Below are 7,273 nucleotides of genomic sequence, written 5' to 3'. Positions count from 1 at the left end.
AGTTCTGCTAAGAGTAGGCACCATCTATTTCCCATAAAAATATAACGGGTTCTTTAGGCCTGAAGCAATCCAACAACAACTAACTTTGTGTAACCTACTTCGCTCAGGAACACTTAAATCGTAAAAGACTTCAAAGGGTATAAATTCTTCAGCAGTTTGGAATTCAGGCCAGTATTTAAAGTGGAGCTTAGTTAATACTGCCTGGTTTAGCTTGCCAGTGCATAAAAGTGACAGTAGCAGTATTTTACTCTAATAGGTTTGAGTAGTGTTCCAAAAGAAAATTCAGGGCGAAAGACTTTGCAGTGAAATCACTGCGTGATCACCATCAATTCCTGTGACATGTGTAGCACATTAGTTACACAGTGGTTGAACAAAGGAAGTAAAGCAACCCTATCTGATCATGTAACAAATGGATGGTGAGTATGAGCAAAAGACAAGTTGAGATTTTTAAAAAGTGATATGGAACTCTGTTAAGAAGAATTGGATATTTAGAATTGTTGCAAAAAGAGAGAAACTATAGAAGCTTTTCATCTTCCACTCATCAGGGCAAACACAAGAATACCAAATTTCAAAGGGTATGCTGCATGAGAAAAAAATGATTGGCATGTGAACTCTGAATCGTCAAAGTATTACCATGGAGAACGCACTAGGGAATGTTTACCATCAACATTTGATGTGATTCCATAATTAGGCAGCACTTACTAAACAATCCTGAGTGTGCTAAGAATTACATGAACAACCAATTTAAGATTACCTGACTTGCAAAGTAGCTCATTTCAGCTTGGAAGAAGGTATGCGTATTCATTGCTGAGACTGTCTTCTGCAAACAGAAAGAACATGTCCTGGCATTATGCTTTTTATAAATAAACAAAAACTTGGAGGACATCAGTTCATTGGTGCATTTCCCGTGGCAATGCCCCAACCAAAGAAAGTTGACCTGCCTTTTTTTGAATTTAGACAAAATGTTAGGGGTTAATTATTACCTGTTTCAATCTCTACGGCAATAACTTAACCAATCAGAGCCAATTTGCCAATCAATCACTGCCTTTCTCTCATGCAGTATAAATTACTCTTCCCTTTGAAATTTAGCATGCTTGTATCTGTCCTGATGAGTGCAAGATGAAAAGCTTTGACAGCATTTCTCTTTTTGCAGCAGCACACAAATTCTGTACTGCCAACAACTAATTGGATCTTTAGACCTGTCATGTGGATTAATTGGATTTGGAACAGCACAAGATAAAATAAAATGTGTCCTCAATGGATGAATTAGATTGTTTGGACATCTACACACGTATGCTTTCCAGCAACATTAATTTTCCAGCAACATTGTGATCAGAAGTGGGAAACCCATTCAAATTCACCCCCTCCCCCCCTTCCCCCAACCCTCCTCTTGATATTACAGGAACAACACAGCTGGTCATGGAATCCGTGCAATTAACGCAACTCAGACCCACTAGCTCAAATCTGAACATTTCTACGTAACATCGAGTGAATCGTTTGGATGCCATTTTGTATATATTTTAGGCAAATGAGAAACCAATATTTTTTCAAGTGCACTATATTGTTTTTCATTCTAGCTCCTATTTATTAGGTTTCCTATTTATTACCAATGGAAATATTTTAACAAAATAATCTGACTAGTGGATTATTGTAAGTTACAGTTACGAAGTTTACCTTCATACATGATTACAAATCTTGTGTAAGGAGGCACACTTCCTATCCACAAAGCTTACTTCCTGTTAAACACCTGGCCTTGTCAAAGTTTACCACTGTAAATTACTATGTCAACATTTCTTATTCAATTTAGATTGTTAGTGACTCTAACAGAGGAACAGAATCGGGACACTAGATGGCAGCATGGAGTGAGTCACTGAAATTTCTCAGATCTGTAGCTTTAAAATCATAGAATGGGGACTGCTTGTAGAGCAATCCAGTTAGTCCCACGCCTTCCCCATTTGCCTTCAATTTTTTTTTCCCTGCAAGTATCTATCCAATTCTTTCTTGAAAGGTGTTGTTGAATCTGCTATTCTATCAGAAGTGCATTCCAAATCCTAATCACTCGTCTTCTTGTGCACAAGAAGATTTTCATATACCAGATGACTGTGGGCCTGTCATGGCTAACTCACAAATTTAACAGAAATCCATTGCACAGCTTAACCAGATAGTACAGGAATGCTTCAGGGTTCAGTGTGTCTTTAAAAAAATTTGATCCCATTTCTTCCTGGATTTCCTTTCCTGACTATTATAACTTAAGGAGCAGGAACAGTGCTTAAAGTCTTAGAATCATAGAGGTTTGCAGCATGGAAATAGGCCCATGGCCCAACTTGTCTATGCCGCCCTTCTTTTTTAAACTGCTAAGCTAGTCCCAATTGCCCACATTTGGCCCATATGTCTTTATACCCATCTTATCCATGTAACTGTCTAAATATTTTTTAAAAGACAAAATTGTATCCACCTCTATCACTCCCTCTTTCAGCATATTCCAGACACTCACCACTCTCTGTGTGAGAACATTGTCCCTCTGGACGCTTTTGCATTTCCCGCCTCTCACCATAAACCTATGCCCTCTAGTTTTAGACTGCCCTACCTTTGGGAAAAGATATTGATTATCTAGTTGATCTATGCCCCTCATTATTTTATAGACCTCAACAAGATCATCCTGCAGCCTCCTACACTCCACAGAAAAAAGTCCCAGTCTATCCAGCCTCTCCTTATAACTCAAACCATCAAGTCTGGGTAGCATCCTAGTAAATATGTTCTGCACTCTTTCTAGTTTATTAATATCATTTCTATAATTTCTATAATTTCATCATTTGCTGATGACACCAAGATTGGGGGAACGGCAAATTGTGCGGAGGGTGTGGAGAGTCTGCAGAAGGATCTAGATAGGCTGGGCGAATGGGCCAGGAAATGGCAAATGGAATTTAATGTTGGCAAGTGTGAGGTGGTCCACTTTGGTAGGAAGAATGGTAGGAAGGACTATTACTTACGGGGCGAAAAACTGCAGCAGGCGACGGTGCAGAGGGACCTCGGGGTCCTTGTGCATGAGTCGCAAAAACCCAGCTTGCAGGTGCAGCAGGTGGTCAGGAAGGCGAATGGGATGCTGGCCTTCATAGCGAGGGGGATTGAATATAAAAGTAGGGAGGTCTTGCTGCAGCTGTATAGGGCATTGGTGAGGCCGCAGCTGGAGTACTGTGTGCAGTTTTGGGCGCCGCACCTGCGCAAAGATATTTTGGCCTTGGAGGGAGTGCAGAGGAGGTTTACTAGGCTGATACCGGAGTTGAGGGGGTTGAGCTATGAGGAGAGGCTGAATAAACTAGGCTTGTACTCGTTAGAGTTTAGAAGAATGAGGGAAGATCTCATTGAGACGTATAAGATGATGAATGGGATGGATAGGATAGAGGTGGAGAGACTCTTCCCGCTCAAAAAAGACAGTAGGACTAGGGGGCACAGCCTCAAGATAAAAGGGGGGCGGTTTAGAACGGAGTTGAGGAGGAACTTCTTCACTCAAAGGGTGGTGAATCTCTGGAATTCTCTGCCCGTTGAGGTGGTGGAGGCTGCCTCGCTAAATATTTTTAAGACGCGGGTTGATGGGTTTTTGATGAGAGAGGGGATTAAGGGTTATGGGGAGAGGGCGGGAAAGTGGAACTGAGCAGCGACAGATCAGCCATGATCTTATTGAATGGCGGGGCAGGCTCGAAGGGCTAGATGGCCTACTCCTGCTCCTATTTCTTATGTTCTTATAATAAGATGACTAGAACTGTTAACAGTATTCCAAGTGTGGCTTTACCAATGTCAACACGACATCCCAACTCCTGTATTCAGTGTTCTGACCAATGAAACCAAGCATGCCGAATGCTTTCTTCACCGTGTGTGACTCCATCTACGATGAACATGAACCCCTAGATCTCTTAAGAACATAAGAACATAAGAAATAGGAGCATGAGTAGGCCATCTAGCCGTTCGAGCCTGCCCCGCCATTCAATAAGATCATGGCTGATCTGAAGTGGATCAGTTCCACATTCCTGCTTTCTCCCCATAACCCTTAATTCCCTTGTCTTTTTGTTCTGAAACTCTCGCCAACACCCTACCATTAACTGAATAAGTCCTACCCTGGTTCAATCTACCAAAAGGCATCACCTTGCATTTATCTAAATTAAGCTCCATCTGCAATTCGTTAGCCTACTGGCCCAATTGATCAAGATCCCATTGCAATCCTAGGTAGCCTTCTTCACTGTCCACTATGGCCCCAATCTTGGTGTCATCTGTAAACTTACTAACCATGCCTCCTATATCCTCATCCAAATCATTAATATAAATGACAAAAGACAAGGGAATTAAGGGTTATGGGGAGAAAGCAGGAAAGTGGACCCAGCACTGATCCCTGAGGCACACTGCTGGTCATAGGTCTCCAGTCTAAAAAAAAAACCCTCTACAATCACCTTCTGTCATCAAGCCAATTTTGTATCCATTTAGCTATCTCACCCTGAATCCCATGAGATTTAACCTTATGCAGCAACCTACCATGCGGTATCTTGTGAAAGACATTGCTAAAGTCCATGTAGACAACATCAACTGAACTGCCATCATCTACTTTTTTGGCTACCCTTCAAAAAACTCAGACATGATTTTCCACTCACAAAGCCATGCTGACTGTCCCTAATCAGTCCTTACGCCTCTAAATGCCAGTAGATCCTGTCTCTCAAAATATCTTCTAAAAATTTACCCACTACAGATGTTAAGCTCACCAGCCTGTAGTTCCCAGACTTTTCCCTGCAGCCCCTCATAAACAAAGGCACAACATTTGCCACCCTCCAATCTTCAGGCACCTCATCTGTGATTATCTATGATTCAAATATCTCTGCTAGGGGACCCGCAATTTCTCTCTAGCCTCCCACAATGTCCTGGGATACACTTCATCAGGTCCCGGGGATTTATCTTTCTTGATGAGCTTTAAGACTTCCAGCACCTCCTTCTCTGTTAGATGTACAGTCCTCAGGACATCACTATTTATTGCCCCAAGTTCCCTAACATCCATGTTTTTCTCAACAGTAAATACTGATGAGGAATATTAATTTAGGATTTCATCCATCTCTTGTGGATCTGCACATAGATGACCCTTTTGATCCTTAAGAAGTTCTACTTTTAAGATGTCCCTACATGCTCATTTTCAGCGAAGGTTCAACCATCTAACTGATCAACATCAATTGTCAATTGTAGTGCCCATAGGAGTACAAGGTACATCTACAAGGCAGTGAGTGAGAGTTGGAGAAACTGAACAGTACACCTATATTGTAGTTCAATCTTAACTGTTGTTTTACAGTTCACAACAAAGAAAATCCTTCAAGTTCTTCAGCTACTGGACATTATTCAGCTTTTGACAGATTTTTAATATAAAGTATGTCATTCTATTCTCATTTATCGTCAATGCTTTGGTTTATACCTGCATTGCTTCCAACTAAACTCTTTCTGTTAGCTGTCACTTTGAGTAACAAACCATGTGGCCTTTGCTTTCTTGACAACTATTTTCACTAAAGCATTGCCCTTAGGATCCATAACATTCTGAAAGGAACAGATTGTAACATTGTGCACAAGAAGGATTAGTACTCTATTGCGCCAATGCGCTAACTTGGCATATTAATTAAATATAAGATTGGTGGGTCAGCTGATATTTTTGTTGGCAATAGCACCTGTGACATGGTACTAAACCATAGATACTAGGAACATTCCAGGGACAATCCCAGTCCCTGCTGAGTTAGCTGGTTTCTTGGGAATATGCCTCTGTGTTGTTGAACTAGGAAAGGGAACATGATAATCAGGGCTCCTATTCTCAACTGCTGGTCAATTATTAATTTTGTAAGGAAACCCATGCAGAAGTCATGTGGCAGTGACAGCAATAGGCTCAATTCAGAGGCTCTGCAAAGAATCAATGGCTTCCAACATTCAAGCTTTCATACAGAGAATAGATATTCCTATTCAGGTTACAGGAAGGTTATAATTGTCTGAGGAACTGTACCCCAGTAGGATGTCACTACCTTCTGGTTAGGATGAGGATGGGTGGGGAGAAGATAGGGAAAGAATTTTGGAATCATTACCAAACAAAAAATCTTAGATCATTTTTTGCACCGATCCTTAATTATTAATTATTGCATATCCCATAACATGTTGTTCTGTTGCAAACTCCACATGACTTTGTGGCAATTCACACCCGCCCACTCTACACCAGCACTTAGCCAGCAAGCCTTCCACTTCAAGCACTTGTACTGTAGAAATACGCTACAGTCAATGTTTTCATGTTTTTAAACAAAAGATCAGGTTTGAGAAATGTATTTTTTGCTTTTGAAAACCTGGCGATGTGGGCAGTTGAGTTGGAGGCTGTGAGCTGGACAGGGGGACGAGGTTATGAGAGAATGAGAGAAAGGGTTAAATTATGACAGAAAGAAGCAAGCAATTGCTAGGTGGGAGGTTGAGAAACAGTAGGTGATTGTTGAGGTAAGAGCGTTGGATGAAGAAATAAAGTGGGGGAAGAGGCAAGAGGCAGGATGGAGAAAGATGGGAAACAAGGGGAAAGGGTAATAAAACAGAGAGTATTGTAAAAACTCAACAAGTCTGGCAGCATTCTTGAAGAAAGAAATAGAGTTAACATTTCAAAGCATTCCAAAGTTCTGAGGAAGTTCTGAAGAAAACTCATATTGGACTTGAATTGTTAATTCTTGTTTTTCTCACCATAGATGCTGCTAGGTCTGCTGAGTTTTCCCATCATTTTCTGTTTTTATTTCAGATATCCAGCATCCATGGTAATTTTATTTTATTGAAGGGGAAAGGGGAGTGATGGAGTGAGAGCTTGTATCAATCATTTGGAAGAATAATTGAAGAATGGGAAGGGCCAGGAAATGGGCTAAATACAAAAGAATTTGAACCTCCCTTTCACCCATAAGCCTTTGTGCGCTACCAGATAGAAGAGCAGAGAGAATCAGAACAGGAAAAGAGAGAAAATGAATGGATAGAGGTAAATAAAATAGAAAGTCTAGAGGGGACATAATGAAGAACTTTTTTATGCAGAGGATTGTGGGGGTCTGGAATTCGCTGACTGAGTTTGTGATGGAGAGGCAAACACCCTAAACCTTTTTAAAAGTTGCATCTTAAGAGCTGTAAGCAACAGGGCTATAGGCCAAAACTGGGATTAGAAATGGCACCTGGGTTTCCTCGGGCTGGCATAATATGATGGGCTAAATGGCCTCCTTCTGTGCTGTAATCTTTCTAAGGCTCTAAG

The sequence above is a fragment of the Carcharhinus amblyrhynchos genome, chromosome 13 (assembly GCF_965287045.1).
Source record: "Carcharhinus amblyrhynchos chromosome 13, sCarAmb.v2.hapA, whole genome shotgun sequence".
Lineage (NCBI taxonomy): Eukaryota > Metazoa > Chordata > Chondrichthyes > Carcharhiniformes > Carcharhinidae > Carcharhinus > Carcharhinus amblyrhynchos.
The sequence above is the reverse complement of the archived record's forward strand: the minus strand, read 5'-3'. Positions refer to the sequence as shown.